Source organism: Rhineura floridana, chromosome 16 (assembly GCF_030035675.1).
Source record: "Rhineura floridana isolate rRhiFlo1 chromosome 16, rRhiFlo1.hap2, whole genome shotgun sequence".
NCBI lineage: Eukaryota > Metazoa > Chordata > Lepidosauria > Squamata > Rhineuridae > Rhineura > Rhineura floridana.
Window position 1 is genome coordinate 37137326 of NC_084495.1, and position 24469 is coordinate 37161794.

Here is a 24469-nt window from a genome sequence, read left to right on the forward strand (position 1 = left end):
AGTCCCTGGGCCTCAAGTATTGTCCTGGTTCCGAAAAAAGATGGAATGACAAGGTTTTGCATTGATTATCGGCTAATCAATAAAATTACTGTCCCAGATGCGTATCCTATGCCTAGGATGGACGCAATGTGATTTTTTCTATGATATATTGTATTTTACCTTGTTTGTTCACCGCCCTGAGAGCTATTCTGCTAAGGGCGGTATATAAATTGAAATAATAAATAAATAATAAATAAATAATAAATAAATTTTGTGAAGATGTTGTGTTTTTTTTAATTTGCTTATCTCAGATACTAGCCCTTTGCAGAAAAGAACTGCAGCATGTAGAAGGGGGAGAAAAGCATTTTCTTATTATTAAAAAGTGTTTCCTTTAAATAAAATGCTTCTTGAACCCCCCCACGGAGCCTGATGAATGCCATCCCAGGCATCTTTGTGAAAGCAGATGTGACTGCAGCTCACACTGGGTTGCTGCGATGCCCCATGGCTCCCTAACTACATTATCTTGACGTTTAGAAATATTGCTTAAGAAAGCCATTATGGCACTTAAAGGGATCCCAGGTATTTTCTGATATGCAGAGAATCAATGAAAACCATGTAATCAATTTTTAAACAAAAAAAGAGAGAGCCTCGTCTCATACGTATATTTTAGCAGGCAACTAGTGAAATACACACTTTTTATACATGAAGGTACAAGGACACCATCCATCTGTCAAAAAGACAAGAGACTTCCATCAGGCAGGCTTTGCTGTGGAGTTAGCAAGCCCCACATTTTAGAAGCTACAGGCTGAAACTGTTGCCATTCCCCTGCTCTCACATTTTGGTTCTTAGTCAAGTTGAGAAGGTGATTCTGCAACAGACACACAGTTCACACTCTTGGCACAGCTGATCTGTCAGTTCTAGACTGCCTTTGAGTTTCTTCATATCACTCTGCAGAAAGACACCTACCTAACCAAATCTTCAGATTTTTCCACTCCACTGCTTGGTGGCGGTGGTGGTGGGGGAACCACTGGACTCTCAACACTGATTCTCAACAGCATCCCTGAAGGGGTTCACCTGCCACCATTTCACCTCCTATTTCACTACCTTCACATTAACAACAGCAACAATAATTTATTGCCCGCCCTTCACTCTGAGGTCTCAGGATGGGTTATTACAGTTTTAAATTGTTTTTAAGGATATATTTTTAACAACTTTAAATCTCAAAACATCACAAAAGTAGGGTGGCTCCTAAAAATAAACATCTCAGGAGTCAGAGACTAGGGTGAAGAAGCGAGTCTTCATCATTCACCAAAAACTGCATAGTGAAGGTGCCGGACACACCTCTGGGGGGAGCGAGTTCCACAAATTAGGGGCTGCCACAGAGAAGGCCCTCTCCCGGCCATTACTGGCCAACTACCAGGAGGGCCCCCTCTGCTGATCTTAACACCCGAGAGGGTCGGTAGGCCTGGTAAGGAGTTCTCTGCACAAGCTCTGCCAGCCTGCCCTGCCCCTTTTACCCAAAAGTGACTTTGGAAGCCTACCCCTGTGCTGAAGGGGAGGACTATAACTTGGACATGTCAATTAATATTATGCACAAAAGAGGCGGGGAAGGGCCATAGCTCAGTGGTAGAGCACCTGCCTTGCATGCAAAAACCCACATTCTGTGCCCGATGCCGTCTCCAGGAGGGGTTGGGGAAGATTCCCTGCCTGAACCCCTGGAGAGCAGCTGCCAGTCAGTGTCGACAGTACAGAGCTAGATGGATCAACAGATCAGACTCGGCGTAAGGCAGCTTTCTGTGTACCTATCATTTGATACATTCTGGGCTCCTTTGGAAATAAGAAGAAGAAGAAGAAGAAGGACTCTGAAGATATGGACTTCATATTAATTTTTTTCTCATAACGATGTTTCATTTCCAATCGTACAAAGAAAAGCTCTAGAGTTCAAGACTCGCCTTTTCCCTTCCATGCACTAAAGATAATTGCCTACGGTGAGTTTTGCAGGGGGAAAGTGGTAGCAAAATACCCTTTTCATAACAGAAATAAAAGAGCTTTAAGACAGACCCCTGCAGATGGCAAACTGTTGTGAAATGCCCTACATACCATTTCATTTGCGAGGAAATGAATTTGTGCCTATATAGTCTGGCAGTGTTTTATCATTTTCCCTCCCCTAAGGAACAACGTGCTTTACAGACACACACAGAATCTCTTAAGCTTAGCATCTCTCTGCTCAGTCCATATCAAAAGATATTGGCCCAGCTCAGTTTCTGGGAATTAGGTTAAGAAATGAGGGACAAGTACCGAAAGGTTGCAGTGCATCCATTCCTGAACAGGAGTCCTCTGGGATGCTATAAGCTGGACGGTGGGGGGGGGGGGACCTGTAACCCTCTAGACTCTAGAGGTTGCTAGACTACAGTTCTGATTAGCCAGCACGGCCAACGCTCAGACACTCTGCAAAACTGGCACTGGCACATTCCACACTTGTAAAAAATCATTCTTTTAGCGTGGCAGCACCTGTTCTTTGGAAATGCTTACCTATTGACATCAAGCAGGCACCTTTGTTGTATTCCTTTTGGCACCTGCTTAGAACATTTTCTGTTTGGGCAACCCTATCGAGACACATAGATATTGAGGTGTTTTAATTTCTTTTTAGTCTTTTTAGTGTTTTGTTTTTTAAATGTTTTCATCATTTTAACTGGTTTTACTTATAATTTTGATGTTTTTGTAAACTGCCTAGAGATTTCTACAAACAAGCAGTATACAAATTTTGTTGAGTAAAAAAGAAAAATCCAGTAAACATCCACATGGCTAGAGGTTCCCTACCTCTTGCGGTAAGGTGCTCAAGCAGGTCAATTCACCTCCTGCACCATTTCCCAGTTTTATTTTCCAACTGCCATTCAAGATTCTTGAATGCTCAGTCCTCATTGCACTGTTTGCTTTTACTACCTTTGGGAATCTTTCTTTTTAATGTTTTAATTTTACTTCTGCATACCTGAAGTGTTCACCTGAGCATGCAGATATCTCCCTCTAATTACTCTTTTGCCCTGTTTCGGGTCCAATCCTCTCAGCACTTAACCAGATTTATTTATTTAATTTATTTAATTAAGCTTATATACCGCCCGACTAGCAACAGCTCTCTGGGCGGAGTTTGGAATTAGGCAGAAATCTTTTTCTTTCTTTTTTTGCTCTTTAAACAAACAAAAGCCAAGAAGGCATCTATAGTCAGAAAGAATGAGCACATCTTTCTGTAACGCACCTCAGTTAAAACACTTCTGAAGTCTGGACTTTATAATAATATTGGAAGCCGAAAGCATAAAAACCTCAAAGAACAAATCCATTATCAGTAGCAGTTTGGGACAGCTGTAATTGAATGTGCACTCTGTTGGAATAATGAAATTCCACCTCCAACCCTTGTTTGTTATTTTAAGTCCTGCGCTTGCCTGCTGAATGGAACTTTGCAGTCTAAGGGCTTGCAAGACACACTGTGAGACAGAAAAAGGGGGGTGGTACATCTCGGAAAGCCTTCACTTTCCTCAGGGCCCCTGGAGAACAGATTAAGGAGGCAGCAACAGCTCTGCAGACCAAAGATCCATCCAGATTCAGTATTCGCTCCCCAGGGGAGAGCTGTCTTTGGAAAGTTGACAAGCAGGGCAAGGCAGGTGATGCCATTCCCCCTCCAGCCTCAGCAGCTGGTGATGAAAGGGTACAGAGCCTCTAAATGGGGCGATTCCCATTCCCTACACCAAGTTCAAGCTCCGCATTCAGACACAACACTGGCTTCCATCTTGTTTCCAAGCATAATTCAAGGGGCTGGTTCTTACCTAGACATCTCCAAACCAGCTTTCACCAACCTGGTGCTCGCCAGATGTTTTAGGCCATAACTCCCATCAACCCCAGCAAGCTTGGTCAACAGTGAAGGACAATGGGAGTTGCACTTCATCAACAACTGGAGGGCCAAAGCTTCCCCACACCTGCTCAATGTTCTTTGATGCCCCTCCTATCTTCTCCTCTTTGGGGAAAGCTGGAGTCAACCTTTCAAGTCTCACCACCTCTTGAATCGCAGAGTCCTTTCTGCCTACTTTACATTTTTGCTGCAGTTACTGAAAAATGAAATATATGGCTTTTAAACTTGGTAAGTATATTATATACAATGATCTCGTGATTCATTGCTTTTAAATCAATATTTCACAAAGTGGCACCAGTGAGCAAATGGCCACCTCTGTATGCAAATATTAAAGCAAATGTCCCTTTTTGGAGTGCAATCTGGCCTTCGCTTCCTGCTTTAATGAGGGGGCTTTCAGTAAACTGTGCATGCAGGTCACTGTCTTATGGGAAGTGGGTCTCCAATACCTCTTCCAGCTGTTACATACAGCTGCTATTAATGGGCACCAACAGGAAAGCAAACCTTATAATGTGTGGTTGCACAGTGAATATAATTTCTGAAGGCGAGATGCACAAACTGTAGGCCCTTGCAAGACCATCCTTTATGGTTCTTGTTAGTTCCTTTTGAATTTGTATGCTACATTAAATGCACCTGAAATATAAATTGCAGGAGATATCCCAAGGTGAGTTTTAGGGTTAGTTTAACCATGGTTATTGAGTTAAAGCTTTTTAAATCACAGAGAGAGAAATCCTTAATAGAGGGGAAATTACAAGCACAGACAACGTAGACACCAAAAATAATCAAACTTAATTTGCATTTGAAATATAACAGTATAAGGCATTTCTCAACAGATGGACCACCTGCAGGGATTTTTTTAAAAAAGTATTTTTATATCCATTATCAAAAATGCCTTTACTCCACTGCTCAGCTTATAACCAGTCTATAATCGGTGAAGACCCTGTGTGGAGGGTTGCTGCACACAGTTGGGGCCCCGTTTGCCACTTTCTAATTTTGATAATTGATTTCAGTATTGAAGCTTCAAGGGAACAATGAACCCTATTTGGGGAAGTTCTGCTGGTTAAGTTACTTCAGATGACTCACATCAGAGAATGTGTCTTTTGGAAGAGACAAATAGGAGCCAGAGGGTTATTTTCGACTGTCAACCATGAGAATTCTCATTTCTACTCACTGGGGTTTTTAGCTGCGACTGGTGCAGGGGTAGGTCACTGCTAGTGTACCAGAGGCAAAGAGGCCAGGATTTGGGCCTTTACTGTGTTCACTGAGAGTCAATTGGCTTTTTGGTTACAATGTAAAGATGGCTCTGACCTGGGGAGAGGAAAGTGTTGTAAAGTGGTATCTTGGGATTCTGGGTATATTAGGGTAGAGATGCGCATAGGAAGAGGGGAACGTGGGGGCTGCAATAAATGTAACGTGTGGCAGGAGCCATTATAGTCCGTAGCCGCTGGTGGTTCCATCTCACTGGAAGCACCTTTGACAGCTCCTTGAAAGTTAAGACTAACACCCAGAATGACTCCGCTGCCCCACTGACATGACTACAGTTGTGGGAGTTGTGGGTCCAACATCATCTGGAGGGCACCAGGTTGGAGAAGGCTGTGGCACCACATGCATACCAAGCCCAAGTGACCCCATTTAGTATCAAAGGATCAAAACGCATGTACTAACCATGATATCCAAACCCAACATTGGAGAAGATAACTATCAGTACACTACTAGGAAAAGAAATTATCACCCATAACAACATAAGAAAAGCCTGGCTGCTGCATCAGGCTAAAGGGGGCCCATCTAGTTCAGCATCCCGTGTTCACAGTGGCCAACCAGATGACCCAATGGGAAGCCCACAAGGAGAACCTGAGCGCAAGAGCCCTCTTCCTTCCCGCTGTTTCCAGCAATTGGTATTTGGAAGCACACCACCTCCAACTATGGAAGCCGAGCATAGCCATCAGGGCTAGTAACCACAGACAGCCATTTCCTCCATGAAGTTGTCTAATCCTCTTCTAAAGCAATCCAAGTTGGTGGCCGTCACTGCCTCATGTGGGAGTGAATTCCAGTTTAACTATGTGCTGTGTGAAGTACTTTCTTTTGTCTGTCCTGGATCTTCCAACATTCAGCTTCATTCAGCCCACAAGTTCTAGCATTGAGAGAGGAAAACCTTTTCTCTATCTGCTTTTTCCATGCCATGCATAATTTTATACACTTCTATCATGTCGCCTCTGACTTGCCTTTCCTCTAAACTAAAAAGCCCAAATGCTGCAACCTTTCCTTATAGGGAAGTCGCTCCATCCATCCACTTGATCATTTTGGTTGTCCTTTTCTGAACCTTTTCCACCTCTACAATAACCTTTTCAAGGTGAGGTGACCAGAACTGAACACAGTATTCCAAATGCAGCCACGACATGGAGTTATATAACAGCATTACGATAACAGTAGTTTTATTTTCAAAACTTTTCCTAATGGTTCCTAACATTGAATTTGCCTTTTTCACATCTATCGCACATGGAGTCAACATCTTCATCAAGCTATCCACTACAATCCAAAGGTTTCATTCCTGTCAGTCACTGCCTTTTCAGACTCCACGAGTGTATATGTGAAATCAAGATTTTTTGCTCCAATATTATAATACTTTACACTTGTTTACATTGAATTGCATTTGCCATTTTACCGCCCACTCACTCAAATTGGAGAGGTCATTTCAGAGCTCTTTACAATCCCTTTTTATTTTTACAACTATGAACAATTTAGAATCAGCAGCAAACTTGGCCACCTCACTGCTCACCCCAAACTCCAGATCATTTATGAACACGTTAAAAAGCACAGGTCACAATATCGATCTTTGGAGACCTCCACTTTCTACATCCCTCCATCGGGAGAACTTTCCATTTATTCCTATTGCTGCTTTCTGTTTCCCAGCCAGTTCCTCGTCCGCAAGAAGACCTCTCCTCTTATTCCATGACTGCTAAGCTTACTCAGGAGTCTTTGATGAAAGACTTTGATGAAAGTCCAAGTACACTATGCCCACTGGATCACCTCTATCAGTACGCTTGTTGACACTCTCAAAGAACTTTAATAAGTTAGCAAGATAGGACTTACCCTTGCAGAAGCCATGCTGGTTCTTTCTCAGCAACGCTCACACTTCTATATGCATGGTTATTTTATCTTTAACCATTCTTTCTACCAGTTTTGCAGGGACAGACGTTAAGCTAGCCAGCCTGTAATTTCCAGGAAAAACCCCCCCCGCATCCCTTTTTAGAGACTGGTGTTACACCCGGCCTAGACAACCGCACTGCACCCTCCAAAACAAGCCTCCGCTCAGAATCATGATGCTTTGTAGGAGATATAGTAGATGGTTTTCCTTGGGGCTTTGGGAGGGGGAGTTAATGGTTACTTGGTTTGTTTTTAAAGATTGTTTTACTATGTTCATAATATTATATTTATATGATGTTATATTTGTTATGTTACTTTTTTATTTTTGTTATTAGGAAATTGTTTTTGCAATTGTTTTTGAGATGTATTTCTGTTCACCTTGTTGCAAGCTGCCTTGAGCACAATTTTTTTGTGGAAAGGCAGCATACAAATAAAATGATGAATGAATGAATGAATGAATACACACACACGGATGGGGAACCTCTAGCCCACTTGCCACTCTTGGGCTGACAACGGGTCTAAGCTAACCCACAGAGCTGTTTTCCCCAAGCCATACCCACCCACTCATTAATCACAACACTCCTGATGTCATCTGATGGGCAGGGGGACGGGATTAAATCCTGCATTTGCTGCATGCAACTTTTCCCAGCAGGGAACTCTTTAGAAAAAAGCTTAAAGGGTGGGGGAGACCCAGAACAACTCAATGAGCTTTAAACATGCTCAGCAGGAATCCTAGTTAACTCTTGGAAGGGAACCAGAGGTAAGTGGTTTAATGGAATAAGAGTATCCCCAAAGAGAATCTGTGTGGCTGGCTGGCACCCTGAGAACTCCACAACACAACACTTAGCTGCAAGTCCCACATTTATTTCTACTCCTCACCCTAGGGTGCCTTCCTCAGACCCTGGAGACTATTAACCCCTACAGTGCCAGAGTCAACTGTCTCCATTCCATCACACCCCTCATCACATCTATGAGTTTCAGTTCATCATTTAGTTGATGAACTAAAACTCACAGATCAGTTTGGCTATTGATCAAGTTTGCATACGGGATCAACAATCATTCTGACACAAGATGCACACTTTGAGATGAAATGCAATTTATTCTCCTCATCTAAGAACATTTATTGCTTACATCCTACACCTTTCTTTCCCAAGGGAAGCCAAAAGTGTCGTGCGTGCGTGCGTGCGTGCGTGCGTGCGTGCGTGCGTGTGTGTGTGTGTGTATAGAGGAAATGAATGCACAATGTCAGAATGATATTCAATAAGCACAAAACACAGCAATCTATCAAAATATAAAACTAAGTCAAAAATAAAAAATGCACGTACACAACATCAATATAATACAATAAATCTGTTAAAGAATTAATTCAATAATTATAGTGGGAAAAAGGAGCTGGAGGGGGAGAGCTTGATTTACAGGTGGGCACTCCATGCCCACCATCAAGTACCCAGCCCATCACTACATCCTGCAGATACCATCCTCTCAGGGAGTCTGTTACACAATGTCAGAATTGGGCCTTTGGCATGGTGGCACCTACCCTTTAGAACTCCCTATACCCATTATATATCAGACAGGGGGCAGGGGGGTTCTCTATTTACTTTTTGGCACCTGCTAAAGGCATCTCTCTTTCGACAAGCTTCCTAAAAATATTTTCCCAGTTGGTATGTGCCTTCCATCTGAATTGATTTCATGCAAGGGGTATTGTTTTAAACTGTTTTTATATTTATAAATGTAGGTATGCAATTATTTTAACTGTTTTTACATACCGATATACATTGTAAAATGCTTTCGGGTGCCTCATGGGAAGCAATCCAAAAATGAATAATAAAATGAAAACTGTGTTCAAACTTCATCCCATCTCTGCAAGGCACAGGTGACCTGCAGTTAATAAGTACAGGTGGAGGGCACCCTTGGCATGCAAGGCAAACACCTAGCTCGAGAAAGGAAAGCAGGAGAAGTTGTGAGAACAATTCTGAAGCAAAAGGCAAGACGCTGAATGAAGAGGAGGAAAGAGTAACAGGGTCCTAGTTACTGGTGCTAAGAATCAGTCTTTCTAGATGAATCCTCCCAAGCTAAGAGAAAAGGTGTAGGAGGATCAGTCGCTGGTTGCAGAGAATGTGCTACCTATATTTAGAAGTAATAAGGCTACGGTCTGAAGGCACATGAGGCCAGCTCCCTGCTGAAGCTAAGTAGGGTCAGGTCTGGTCAGTGCCTGGATGGGAGACTGCCTGGGAACCATATGTAAGCCCCCTTGGGTTTCTATCATGAAGAGAAAGGCTGACCCTTTACACCCAAGAGACAAGAGGGGGGATTTGAACTCACAGACTCTGGACTCCCAGCCAGGCTCTCTTCCCCACTGTGCTATACCAACTGTACAGCAAATAAGAAAATAAAACATCCAAAATGGCAGCCACAAGGGCAGAATCTTAAAATGCCTTAGCAACAATGCTGGCATTAAGCTAATTCTTGAGCCTCTGCAATTAGAAGCAGCGTCATGCGATCACATCAACCGTCTCATCCCACCTCGCTTTGGGCCGACAGTGGGAAGTTTGGTGCGGCCCGGCTCATTGGTTTTACTATTCCTCTCCAGTGGGGAAAATGTTGTTACATCAAATGTCCGGGGGCATTGCAAGAGCAATAGAAGTTGTCTCAAGTAATTGTTCTTCCTCATGCAAATGTCATCAAAGCAACAGCAAGCCGGGGGCTGCCTGCATACATTGTGGAAAGCTGATCCTTACAAACTACTAGATCATTAACGGCCAAGGCTTTTGAAGTATCCAACTGGACAAAAATGACAAACCTCAGATGTGAGGGATAATTTTTAGACCAAAAACAGAGAAGTTTTAGTCAGCCAGAAATGCCTGCAAACAGGGGAGGGGAAGGGAGGGAAGGGGATCAACCTTAAATGATTTTTTCCCCATGATAATGAAAGGCAGTGAGCTGCACAGGGATACAGACAGAACACTGTGTTCCATCATGGTTGGTGCAACTCCAAATACAGATGTAAATATGTATGGTTCACAAACAAATAAGAAAGACAGACCTTTGCAGGTACTGCGAGAGTTATGATCTCCCCTCTGCCACCTTTAACCACACCAGTTTAGCATTACCTTCCCTATAGCGGCAGCTGATGGCTCCGTGTCACTGGGGCAGTGGAATCCGCTCCAGATTCCATCTTGGGCAGCTCCTTGAAAGCCCAGAGTGGATTCCATTGCCCCACTGACATGGAGCCGCCACTACCACTTCCCTATTTATGCCCAAGCTCCTTCGTGTGTGTGTGTGTGTGTGTACACACATGTAAATTAACCTGTACAGAGTGCATTTCAAAGGACCAAGGTCCAATTTAATCCTCTACCCTGAAAACTTTAACAACATCTGGAGGGCCACACCTGGCTTAGACTCCAACTCCATCAGCCCTAGCCGGCATGAAAGCCCAGTTCTACTCACCCTTACTAGTGAGTAAGCCCCATTTACCTCAAGGGGGCATTATTTGCATAAACACAGCTGCAGTCCCCCAGGAATAAGCCCCACTGAATTTAATAGGACTTGCTTCTTCTGAGTAGACAGGGTTAGGATTGCAGCCTATGGGGATCACCTGGGAAAAGGGGTGTAGCTTAGCAACAGGACACCTGCTTTGCATGCAGAAGGTGCCAGATTCAATCCTGCTGGCATCTCCAGGTAGGGCTGGGAGGGACCTCTGCTTGAAACTTTGGAGAGCCACTGCCAGTCACTGTCATACTGAGCTAGATGGGCCAATGTGTCTGACTCAGAATAAGGCAGCCTCTTATGTTTCATTTAGAGAGCCAGTGTGGTGTAGCAGTTAAGGTGTTGGACTATGACTTGGAAGACCAGGATTGGGATCCCTACACAGCCATGAAGCTCGCTGGGTGACCTTGGGCCAGTCACTGCCTCTCAGCCTCAGAGGAAGGCAATGGGAAACCACCTCTGAATACCGCTTACCATGAAACCCCCATTTGTAGGGTTGCCTTAAGTCAGAATTGGCTTGAAGGCAGTCCATTTCCACTTTTCATGTTTCATTTAATCCTCTGCCCTGAGAACTTTAAGCCAGGGGTGGCCCTCCAGATGTTGCTGACCTACAACTCACACCAGCCCTCGCCAGCATGGCCAACAGCCAAGGACGATGGCAGCTCTAGTCCAGCAACATCACCAGCACCACAGGCCCCCCAACCCTGTACTAGAGAGACCTCAGTGACTTTGGACCTAGGTACTCCCAAACTGGTGAGCAGAGGCGGCCTTGTTATCTCATCGGCAAATGTAGCTCCCTCTGCAGGGATGCAAGGGCCTCCTCCATAATGGAAACACAGGCAGCTCCAGGATGGGTTCCTTCCATCGAGTCCAAGGAAAGGTAAGTCTGAGGCTTGTCAGATTTGCTTTGTTTTTTACTAGAATCCCAGGATCTACCAACCACAGCCAGGTGCAGAGAGTCAAGCAGTCAGAATGGGGAAGGGCCATAGCTCAGAGGTTAGAGCAATTCCTCTGCATGCAGAAGGTCCCAGTTTCAATCCCTGGCATCTCCAGGGAGGGCTGAAGCCCTGAACAGCCACTGCTAGATGGACCAGCGGTAGCTTCCTGTGTTCTTAATTGAAGCACAAGAGTGCCTCTGAGCATATTCTGAGCCTAAGGATTTGTTTCCAATACCAGAACTGAACTGAACTGAAGACATTCTTACATGGAAGTCCACTCCTGATCACTCCCAGCTCTATTCAGTTTCAACAACCTAATTTAGGCAGGGAAAGTCGTTTTGTTGCAGTTACTGATGAACAACTGGGAGTCAGAAACCTCTTGCCGAGCTACAACAAATCACCCAGAGATCTACAAACAGATCCCAAAACACCTTCTGCCCAGCCCTGGCTTAGTTTACAGGCATCTATTCATTCTCCCAGGCCTTAAGTCTGCCCTGGAGGTCAGGATTGCCTGTAAGATGCTACAGTTTAATCTTACCTGTGCAACCTTTTAGTTGTTGTGCTGGTTCAGGGACCACACTGTGGTGAAAAGCAGACTATACATTTTATAAATAAATGTTTGGGTGGCTGCAGGAATTTTTTGAGGGTATTTTTTGCATTCCTATGTCAGAGCTACGGCAATAGTGAATGAGTGTGTGAGTGAATGTGTGTGCGAGTGAGAGAGAGAGAGAGAGAGAGAGAGAGAGAGAGAGAGAGTATGTACACACACACACATACATTTGTGCTTTCATTTATTTTACTATGGCTGCTCCGGAGGACTGGATTGATCTTGAATGGATTTTCACTTTTATACTTTTTCCCCCTATTGTTGAGCTTACTGAAATTGCATAACGTTGGACCGGTTAGCAAAAGGTTGGCTTTGTTATTGCAATGTTATGTTTATGATATGAACTGTTACAGAAAGGCCAACGTGCTTTGCTACCTATTTTTTGCAGCAAGGTGACTACTAATTAAATGAGTGGGAGGAAACTGCTACCTCTGCATGCAAATTTTGAAAGCACAGTCGTTCTCCCAACCCTCACAAGAGCAGTCTGGCATTAACTTGCTGCTTTAATGGAGAGGGGTTCAATAAATTATATTCTTAGACCCCTGCATTTATGGGAAATGAGTTTTCGATAACAGCGGATACGCAATGGCTGAAATAGATAACGGGCATCAACAAAAGCAGTGACTTTTATCATGTATAGCTTCACAGTGAATATTTGATTACCAAAGGTGAGGAGGGAGGTGGTCATCCCTTGCAAGACTCATCCTCCATACCCCTGTTAATTCCCTAGAATTTATGCACTACACTAAGAGCAACTGGAGTATAATTGCAGGAAATATCCCCAAGGTATATTTTAAAGCTTAAGCACAGTTAGTTGTTAAATATGGCTTCACTAAGCTTCCACACGCAGCTGATTTCAAATTACTCTCAGCAATCTTTGCAAACAAGCCTGGAAGGTAGGCCAGTGTTGTCACCATGTTGCAAAGAGGGAGCTGAGAAGTTGATTTCTACTTCAATATCCAGACTTTCCTCCAAGAAGATCCAAGTGGCAGACGTTCCTTTCACTCTGTCCACAATCTTCCTCCGCCCCCCCTTCATCTTCACAATAAACCAGGGAAGGCTGCTCCATGAGGGCAAATGGGACGCTGCCCCACCAGCCTCCTGTTTGCCCTCAGCCAGCCCCCACCTGCCTGGCTTTCTAACTTACAGCCAGCCCAAGGGCTGCTAGCTCTGCCTGCCATTGGCTCTGACTGCACCTGCTGTTTGGGCTCCCTGCCTTCTGCCCCTCCAGCCCCAGTGGGCGCCAGCCAGCATGCCAACAAACCCTGTGCAATAGATTAGCTGAGAGGGAGGGGGTTGGGGAGGGAGGGACACAGTCCCTCAGAGAGCTTCATGGCTAGGTGGGGACTTGAGTCTGGATCTGCCCAATCCTAGTCCCACTTTTTATCATTGCACCAAAGTGGATTGCTTCAGGCCCTTAGGAGTTGACGGCTCAGATGAGAATTGAAACAGGCATTTCTCCGGCTCAAGTTACTTTATATTTTATTTAGTTCTACACTTATATCCCACCTTTCCTCCTTCAAGATTTATTTAGTTCTATATTTATATCCCACCACTCCTTATTTTATCCCCACAGCAAGCTTTTGAGGTACATATCATAGGGTCACCATAACTTGTAATCGACTTGAAGGCATGCATATAGATAGCAAGAGAGAGAGAGAGAGTATTTTATGTATTCTAATTTATTTTAATGTTTTTGTGATCTTTATTGTGTACAATTTTTATTTTGTACATGTTTGACTTTATTGTAAGCCTCACTGACCGCATAGAGATATTTTAAATAAAAAATATAACAACAACAACGGCTGAGAGACAGCAACTGGCCCACGGTCACTCAATGCACTTCATGGTTGAGTGGGGACTGGATGTGAACCCAGGTCTCCCAGTTCTTAGTCCAGCACTGCTAACCACCACGACACGCTAGCCACCCACACAACATCCACTCTGTCATTACAGACCACCCACACAAAAGGAATAACGCTGTCACTCACAGACAGGACAACACGTTTAAATGTACTGTTCTTGTTTTATACACTTGTTGCTTTTGTCAAAAAAAAGAGTAATAGCTAACCTAATTTCTTGCCACAGACAAAATACCAGTAGGACGGAAAGAGGACAATTCTGGCCTTTAACATTTTGTAGCCTTTCCCAACCTTTGGTTCCAATGATGTTGGACTACAATTCCCATCAGCCCCAGCCAGCATAGCCAATGGTCAGGAATGATGGGAATTGTAGTCCAGCAACATCGGGAGACCCAAAGGTTGGGAAAGGCTTCCCCTTTGGAGGATCCCTATAACAACAACAAAGTAGTGATTACCATGCTGCCTTTAACAAGGAGAAACTTAGTTCAGGTATGACAACATGGGACCAGTGCCAAAGAACAGGGCTAGTGATGTGAGATGCTCTGTTGCTCCAGTATCACGCAACCTTAAGTGAAGGTGGAATGGATGTTAACGGAAGTAAGTACTGGGTAGAGGAAGCTTCTCTTTAAGAGTCCAAACGACTCTAGTGCTATGCATGGTCACACTGGGGCTTGCCCATGAGGTGAGAATCTCATCCTTCCAAATGTGTGTTGTATCTTGATAAAGCTGGATTGTGGCTTAAATAAAGAATATATAGTATTCCAAGATAGACTGCCTCTGAACATACAGGTTTCATTATAGCCATCATGACAAAAATTTTGTATAATCATTTTTAAAAGCCAACTGAGCCACTGGTTAACACCACACCTTGTGTGTCATCCAAAGGAGTAATTTCTTGGCTGCCTGAAATCTACTGCCACTAGCATTGGGTGACCCCCAGTTCTAGCAATATAAGGGAGGGTATTCCCTACTCCCTTGCTTCTCTCCATGCCATTCATACTTGGAAAGAGGGACTTAGAATGTCACTCTTGCTGACATCCTCCCAACACAATTGAACAGCAAAGTGTGGCTTGCCACATTGAATCCTAGCGGGTATTTTGGCCTTGTTTTGTTTGTAATGGGGAGAGGTGGAGATTTTCAGAAAGGGAGCTTTACACAACATGCTCTTTCCCAGAAAGTGTTACTTAATTCTCCAAAAGACAAAAGAACGCTCTGAAAAATGCATGCTTTCAACCAAACCTGCCATTTCAAATATTGGCCCATATGGAAACTCAACAAGAGCCATGCAGTGACTTATGTTTTTCAGTACGTGATTTAATTGAATTTTGTATGGAAAGAGGCTCTTTAGTTTTTCATTATTCACAAATGGACCTCCCATCATGTTCCAATTGCAAAAAAATGAAGGGGAAGGAAAGGGGGGGCACTTAAAATCTGCTTCATTTAACAAACACTTCCAGACTGAAACAATGGCTTTAGAGATAAAATTTCCTCATTTGGAGGTCTAAGATATGCATAGGATTGTCAGAGCATCACAGAATTAAGAATACCAAAGCAATTCAAAATGTAGCCAGTAAACACACCATGCATATAATATTATATTTGTACTACAGATTAAAAAAAACAGGGTACGGGCACATTAGTTGCTTAAAAAGTTGCAAGTCCATTTTGCCTCTGTGCAATTTGAAACAAATCTCCCTCAGCTGCACACATCTTAAGATTTGCTTCTCTCTGAACTGTAGTGTATCTGCATACACACCAGTGGGCGGAACTAGTGGCTATGCTCTACCGATCACCACCCTGCCTTTTATGTCGTTATCAGTCTCTCAAGTGTTGTAGATGCATGCAGGTGTTTTGTACCTTTTTAATTTATTTACAGTAGTTTATTGCACATGCATTAAATCGAAACCTTTAGTTTCTGTCATCAACTTGTTCTGCATGGGCGCATGCTCCTTGCTTATCAATCCACACGCCCCCGTTTTTAAAAAGAAATTCTTTTTCTGCTTCTGCAATGGGCAGGAAGCACATGGGACCCCTAGACACAATGATTTGCTGGTTGTTTCTCCACACACACAAACTTTGTTTTGTTTTGTATTACTTTGTGTATAGCGCTCATAAGTGTCTTTGTTCCAGTGGGTGCTCTGAAATTGCATTGAGGGCGATGCTTAGGCATTGGATTTTTTAAAATAAGGGGCCATGCACACAGGTAACTCAGGCACAAAGCATTATGGATAGGAAAATGGAGCTTCCAGTGATAAAGCATACCAGGGGGGGGGGGGAGAACTAAAGAGAAATACCAGAAAAGGAATATGGCTACAGTAGCAGAGCTTTCCTTTTAACACAGAAAAGGAAACACTGAGTCATTTTTATTGTGAGGAGGTGCTGTCTCCAAGGGGAGAGGCTGGCCATAGGTGGAGGGTGGGACGCCCGGGGGAATGCAGCATTCGGTCTGTTGCCTGAACCCAAACCAAAACAATTGAGGGGGAAAAGTTTAAAATTTAAGAAATTGATACCAAGTAGAAGCACTAAGCAAGGAACATATGCATTAATTTTGGAGCAAAATGGATAGAGCACAACCGGTAATCACTCCTAATGCACTGTCAAAATATTGAATACTTGACAAAGTACAGTATCATGCAATGCACACGTGATTATTTTTTTTTAAAGGTCATGGACACCTTAGGCATCAGCAATGGAGAAAATGTGGCTCCTCTATTCCATCTGTTTGGGGAAGGAGAGAGGCAAGCATGGCGAGAGCTAACAGAAAACTCCAGAAAGAAGCTGTTGCTGAACTGGAAATAAAATGAACCAGGTATACAGGTAGAAGCTTTGCGCAGGTCAGGAGCCGCAGTAGACACCGCCCAACCTCTGATGTCAGAGCACTGCGCACCACCCACAGCAAAGCGTTTCTGCTGGACACACAACGGGGTCTATACAAGTGAATCGAGCAAACAGTATTGAAATTGTTGTGAGTTCAAGACAATATGCATCCAACTCCCAAAATCACAGAGAGTGGATGAAAAATGGGTGTGGTTGACTAACGTGTGTGCCCGTTTTCAAAATACAGAGTTGAAGATGTACTGAAAACATTTTAAATGAAAGTGTGCTTCTATCCTTAGAAGACTATGCCTTCCCTGCAGGCCGGCTTGCCTACACAACTGGCAGAAGAGGGTGGCTATGGACAGGCATTTGGCCAGAGGCCCCAACCAGCAACGGGACCTGCACTCAAACAAAACCTTCTTTTGCCTTTCAACCTTCTCGGGTATCTCCATGCAGCGCCAGAGTCCTCAGTCTGCTCCTAAATTGCCTCTTCCATGGCAAGCGGTAGGTCTGGCACACTGGTCAACTGACTGGTCAAATATTCTTCAAAGCCCAAAATGCCACCATACAAGAGAAAGCTTCCCTTTTTAATTTCATCATGGTATCCTTTGTTAGCAAAAACTCCTAACACTTAAGGGAAAGGCAAAGGTCCTCCTGCTGGTACCAGCTAGAACTGCAAGTATCTCCAACTAAAATGGCAGGCAGCCGGCTGCTCTACAAAGATCCTGTGAAGGCTGGGAAACAGGCTCAGAAAATATTAAATATTAAATTAAGATCAGTCCACAAGCAATTAACAGTTTTTGTTCTAAATTCTTTTAAAATCCTCAACCATACATGACCAATTTTTAAAAAACTTTTTACACAAAGGCAGTCAAATGTCCAACCCTAGCTAGCAGGGGTTCCAGGAAGTTGTGTTGACACCCAGATCGCTCACCCAACCCACTCAAATGTGTGATACCATTTACCTTCATCTCATAAGGGCTTGGTTTTTGACATTTGATTTGACAAGGCCACAGCTGTTTCTGACTAAAAAACGAGGCTTACACACACAAATTAATCAGCACAGTAAACAGACTATGGCTGCAATCCAATACACGCCTACTCAAAGTAAGCTCCACTGGGTTTAATGGGGCTTACTCCCAGGTAAATGTGCAGTGGATTGCAGCCTGTATTGCCAATGGTTGCTTTTTTTAAAAAAAGAGGCTGCTTGTTTTGGACTGACCATCTTATCTTAAAATGGAATGCCACTCGTTCACTTTGAAACATGCGGCAATCTCAGATTCCTGCCATAGGAGATGGAGCTCCTTTTCCTATTGATTAGAAATCTTAATTGGCCGGCACCCAGACTTTATCGAAGTTTCCAGCCTACGGGGGGAAAAAGGGCCCATTTCAATCAACAATGTGCAAGCGAGCCGAGAAATATTAACGCTCAGCAGTTCCAGTTGCTTCCTGGAACTGGAGGCTCCGATTCCCAGGCTGTGTTTCATTTTTGCAAGCGCAACAGAATTTCCACTACCCGGATACCTGTTTCCTTATAAGATGATGTGATTTGTAACAGCAGTGAAGAGAAGAAATGGAACAGAACCCAGACTCTGTCAACTCTCAAAGGCTGCTTTCCCTTAAGGCATGTCAGCCAGAAACACTTTCCTCCTCTAAAGCATTAAGTGCTCCACTATCTCCGATGATCAAGCCCTTATTAAAGACTTAGCAAGGCTCCAGGAGCAAGGCTATCCCACCAATAAACAGTCCCCCTAGCCCTATCTCAGTTTGCTTTCAAGATCTGAATGGCTGTTTTAATTCCACTGAATGTTTTATCTACCTGGAAATCCAAACAGGCAAGGGAGATGTTATCAGACTGATCCTCTATGGAATTCTCTAAAGTGGTCTCTCTCATACACACACTCTTTCTCACCCCCGCCCAGTGCATCAGCTGCCTGCAAATGCAAAGCCTGCTGTCATTGGGAAAGCCGATACCCTTTCTGCAGTTACAGGCCACTCTTAATGGTTTCCGTTTGCAAAAGCCACACAAAGGCTTCCATACTTTAGTCCTCGAAGTTGGTTTTCAAAGGGGGGGAGAACGGGGAAGAGACGGCAGTAAGAGAAAATGAAACTTAGTGAAGCAGATCACCATTCTCTAGAAGCCATTGCTTCTGTTAGCAAGCATTGCCTTTCTCCCCACCAGTAATTCATCCTTTCCCCCCCCCAGAGCTTGGAAAAGTTACTTTTTTGAACTACAACTCCCATCAGCCCCAGCCAGCATGGCCACTGGATTGGGCTGATGGGAGTTGTAGTTCAAAAAAGTAACTTTTCCAAGCTCTGCCCCCCCCCAAAATGAAAAGAACTGGGAAGATGGGAAATTAACTCTTCCATTTAGTGCACAGATGGGGCTGGACTCCAATTCCCAGTATCCTTGACCACTGGCTGGGGCTGATGGGAGTTGGAGTCCAACAGCACCTGGGGGGCCACAAATCCTCCCCATCTGTTTTAGTACAATGCTCCACATGCTAGGGCTGAGGTCTGCTATCTGATTCCATTCCATTTTTCAATTCATCAAATGGGCAGCCACTTCCTATTCACTATAAATTGTGTTACACCAGTTATCGCAATTCCCAGTTCTCCATTTTCATTATTTTTCCTGAAAAATTGCATAATTTTCTCCATTATTCCTTATGCTGCTGTATATTTATATAATGTATGCAACAGCAGCAGATTACAAAAATAATTATGTAAATAATTACATAATTCTCACAGATGATTTAAAAAAAAAATTACGGTGTCACTAACTGCCATGAACATATGCAAAGAGCGGGCCCCTGTTCAACAATGATACAAAGTTGCAGATCATCCCAGAATTCAATTCAAATCCGATTTTGTGAATATTCTACATCATCCCTACCACATACCTATACCAAAATATGCCCAGCTGAACTCAGGCGAATTTAGTCCCAGGCAAACGCATGTAAGATTGCAGCCTTTGTTTTGTAAAATTAAAAGAAGCAAGGCCAACAAGATTTAAGTTCTAGAGCAGGGATGGCTAGCTGACGGGCACAATCGAGCCCCTGAGGAGGTTTTATGTGGCAGCACCATCTTAGCTTTTAATTAAGGGATGGTTTGAAGACAAGCCACAATTTCACTCGTAACATTTTACATTGCAAGGAAAAAGTGTTCCATATGTGATGTACACATGCTGCGATGTACACATCTGCCTTGTGGTGCACTTGCAAGTCATGCGTCGCTCCAGGAACAGTGCTCCCTGAGTCTGGCTTCCTCTTGACAAGACAGTGAGCATGAACACTTGGGCCATTTTTGTAATGTTTGCTTTGTGTATTGATAATAAGAATGGAGCAACTTGATACCCATCGAGATGTTTGGAGCTGCAGTCGAAAACACCTGGAAGGCACCAGGCTGGGGAAAGTAAAGGTAAACAGCAAGCATGGCTATAAAGCAAAAAATCCACTGCCCTGCCTCAGACCACCAGAGAGAAGCCCAGCACCCTAAGGGGAGAGACGCTGCACCTCCAGATCCCCCCCCTTTTTCTTTGCAACTGTTACCAGCTTGATCAGTTTCTCAAATGCTTGGGCAACAAACACGGAGAAGAGCTGACACAAAGATGATACTAAAGGGACAGAAACAGATATTATCTGGCTAATATAATTTGTTCCCCCATAGCTCATCTACCCGATTGGCCATCTTATTTGATTTCCCTTAAGCAAGGAAGCAAGTGGGCTTGTAAAGCGTTTATACCGGCAACATTTAATGCTCTACCTGCAGCAGTAACTCCAAGGCAGATTGGTTTTTAAAAGAATTCCACTTCAGTATAGATTGAGTTGTATCCAAGGGTAATCATGTTCAGAGTAGAACCATTGAAATTAATAGACATGATTTAACTTTGGTTTGTTAATTTCAGTGGGTCTACTCTGATTAGAACCTAGTTGGATGCAAGTCACTGTGTCCATGGAAGGTGGGAACCTCCCTCCCCCCCCATTTAACACATGTAATACCATGACTCTCATTTTCATATATGACATTCATTACTGGTTTACTGGGGCACCCATAAGGGATTAATTATGGACTATTTTATCAGATAAAGTCCCATACACAACAACAGAAGATAGTGCTTGGGGAACACTGCTCGACACCCTGGACTCTCCATTGTGGAGTCCCACAGGGATCGGTACTGTCCCCCATGCTTTTTAACATCTATATGAAGCCGCTGGGTGCGGTCATCAGGAGTTTTGGAGTGCGTTGTCACCAGTACGCTGATGACACGCAACTTTATTTCTCCTTTTCATCTTCCTCAGGTGAGGCTGTTAACGTACTAAACTGTTGCCTGGCTGCCATAATGGATGGTAGCTAACAGACTGAAGCTTAATCCAGACAAGACCGAGACGCTGTTAGTGAGTGCCTTCTCTGCCCAGATGGTGGATGTTCACCCTGTTCTGGATGGGGTTACACTCCCCTTGAAAGAACAGGTTCGTAGCTTGGGAGTTCTTTTCGACCCTTCCCTGTCTCTTGAGGCTCAGGTAGCCTCAGTGGCACGGAATGCTTTCTACCATCTTCGATTGGTAGCCCAGCTACGTCCCTATCTGGACAGTGACGACCTCGCCTCAGTCGTTCATGCTCTGGTAACTTCTAGATTGGACTACTGCAATGCGCTCTACGTTGGGCTGCCCTTGAAGACAGTTCGGAAACTACAGTTAGTCCAGAATGCAGCGGCCAGATTGTTGACGCGGACCAGAAGGTCCGCTCATATAACACCTGTTCTGGCCCGCCTGCACTGGCTTCCTATTTGTTTCCGGGCTAAATTCAAAGTGCTGGTTTTGACCTATAAAGCCTTACACGGCATGGGACCGCAATACCTGGTGGAGCGCCTCTCCCAATATGAAACTACCCGTACACTGCGCTCAACATCTAAGGCCCTCCTCCGAGTACCATCCCATCGAGAAGCTCGGAGGGTGGTGACTAGAAATAGGGCCTTTTCGGTTGTGGCCCCCGAACTATGGAATGGTCTTCCCGATGAGGTGCGCCTGGCACCGATGCTGCTATCTTTTCGGCGCCAGGTGAAACCCTTTTTATATTCCCAGGCATTTTAATGTGTACTATTAATATTTATTGATGTATTTTGCTGCTGTTTTGATTTTTGTTTACGTCTGTTTGGTTTGATTCCATTGTATTATTGTATTTATATATTTTCTGATTGTTTTATTGTTATGTACACCGCCCAGAGAGCCCTTGGGCTTAGGGCGGTATATAAATTAAATAAATAAATAAAGCAGGTAGCTAACTTTTTAAAACTATCTGCATATGGACTCAGCTGGTTGACTGCATTAGTTAAACTTAGGAAACAGCCTTGTATTGAGCCAGACCCTTGATCAACAAGCTCAGTATTCCCTACACTGACTGACAGCAGCTCTCCAGAGAGGGGACATTCCCAGCCCTACCACAGGGGAGAGCCAGGATCTCTTCTCGATCGTCCCAGAGTCCAGGACACAGAATAATGGGCTCAAGTCACAGGAAGCCAGATTTCGACTGAACATCGGGAAGAACATCCTAACTGTTAGAGCGGTACAACAATGGCACCAATGACCTAGGGAGGTGGTGGGCTCTCCAACGCTGGAGGCCTTCAAGAGGCAGCTGGACAGCCACCTGTCAGGTCTGCTTTAATTTGGTTGGACTCGAAGGCCTTATAGGCCCCTTCCAACTCTATGATATATAAGTTAACCTGGGTAAGTCATATGGCCTTAATCTAGACTGAAAAAAAGGACAACTATTAACAGTTAAGGAGATCTTTCACCCTTGGTCACCCCCCTCCCCTCTCCTTTTCTCTCTCAAAGTTGTTTCTGAAATAGCAACATTCCCAGTGCAAGCTCACCTCAGGATGCTTCCCACATAGGTCCTGACCCCCCAGGCTGATGTGTAATTATCTTCTAGGCCAGTGATTCCCAAATTACACACACACACACACAGAGAGATCACTTGAAAGTTGCTGAGGGTCTTTCTGCCTGTTGTAGCAATTGCAATGCACTGTACTAGATGCTGTACAGGTTTTAATCGTATTTTTCAGACCACCTAAATGAGGCTCGGTCACCGATCGTCCGTGGACCACAGTTTGGGAATCATGGTTCTAGGCCATGGTTGCAAGCTATCAGTCGAACGGAAGTAAGTTTGCTGCTTAAAACAGGAAGTGGCTTTTAAAAAATCAAGTGATAACCAGATGTTCCAAAACAGAGGAGCTTCCAGATCACGTAACTGAAGGAGGCACAAAAAGCTGTTTTATAACACTAACTTCTTTGAAAAAACCTTATCATTAGTTCGTTCTGATTCATAACATACCACACTAGAACTATCAGTGGTATGCAGACAATGAATTAGCAGCCTGGAGCTCCAACTTGACAACCTAAATACCAATAAAAACCCTGCCCCAAAGCACCTCCCATTTTAACCTCAAACCACTTAACTGCTGCAGAACTGCTGATCTGGCTCCCCATAACCAGATAAAGTTAACCCAGGGCTGGCTTTCCCAGTACAGGCTCTTCGGAAATCCAATGTCTCCCAAACCATAGATAGTGTGGGGTCCCCCTATGGGTTATGAAAGCTTGCCAGCATCAAGTCTTGAAACAGATTTAACTACTGTTCCACACTAGAATATTAAAAATGGGACATGAATTTCAGAGTTGCACAACAGCTAAGTCATATTTCTGAACTATTAAGTTAATTGTGGCTGCAACAGCTTAATTGATGGAATTAGATTACTAAAAACAAGGGGTGTTGTAAAAAGGTATCACCAAGTATTAAACCCCAATAGAAGAATATTTGATAAAAATATTTGCAATAAAAACCCTATTAGAGGCCTCAGAAGGTGCATTCTCCCATCTTTCCCAAATCACCTAGAAGTATCCTGTTGACAAGGGCAGGCCTCATCACAAAACCAAGCAAGCCTTGCCTTTCTCCCCCTTCCTAAATATTGCCAGGGCACATGCAAGTTTATACAGATTCAGCCAGCTGAAATTCATGTTGATAAAAGAAAAACAGCACTACAGGATCAGGAAAAAAGGGAGCTTTCGCTAGTCTGGTAGATCAAGGAGCAGCGGCGCCTGTGCGCAGCTGCAGCCACTGATAACGACAAAACGCAAAGATGAAGGGCAGCTTCTCTGGGAAGGCAAAGGATGCTCCATCTGACAAGTAGGTGGAATCGTGTCTTTTACCATCAGCAGTGAGTGGGTCTTGCTTGCCTACCTCTCCCCTGCCACCTCATATCCTCAGCCACGTCCTCACAAGACAAGTACACAAGAGGAATGTGCAAGTGCAAGGGTCACCACCAACACCATCAACCCTGCTGAGAGGCCAGGCTGCTCCCTCTGCCAACTGGCCCCTGGTGGAAGGAAGGACTCAGCCCAGCCGAGAAGGCCAGCAACCGTTGGCTCCTCTTCTCCTTGAACAGTTTCCATCAGAAAAACCTGCAACTGAGGACTGGCACCAGAGGTTGCTTATTTCCTTCTCCCTGCCAATTCCTTTCCTGTCATCCCTTTTTGGACTATAAGCCTGAGGGCACTGTCTTGGTTTTTTCTCTGTCAGCCATTCTGGGTACCTTTCTTGGCTGCAGGAGGATGTGGGGGGGAAAGCTTTAAAGTTGTAAATAAATAAATCAGACTGAGCCCAGCACCCTACACCCCACAGGAGCCAGACGGATGCCTCCAGAAAGCCCAGAAGGAGCGCGTGAAGGGAGTGGTCCTTTCCC

At 44.2% G+C, this 24469-nt stretch overlaps 1 protein-coding gene across 5 annotated transcripts in view; it reads right to left on the bottom strand.

Moving 5' to 3' along the window:
• The window catches only part of GPC3 (glypican 3), a 192103-nt gene that overhangs the window by 112592 nt on the left and 55042 nt on the right, over positions 1-24469 (bottom strand). The window lies entirely within an intron of this gene.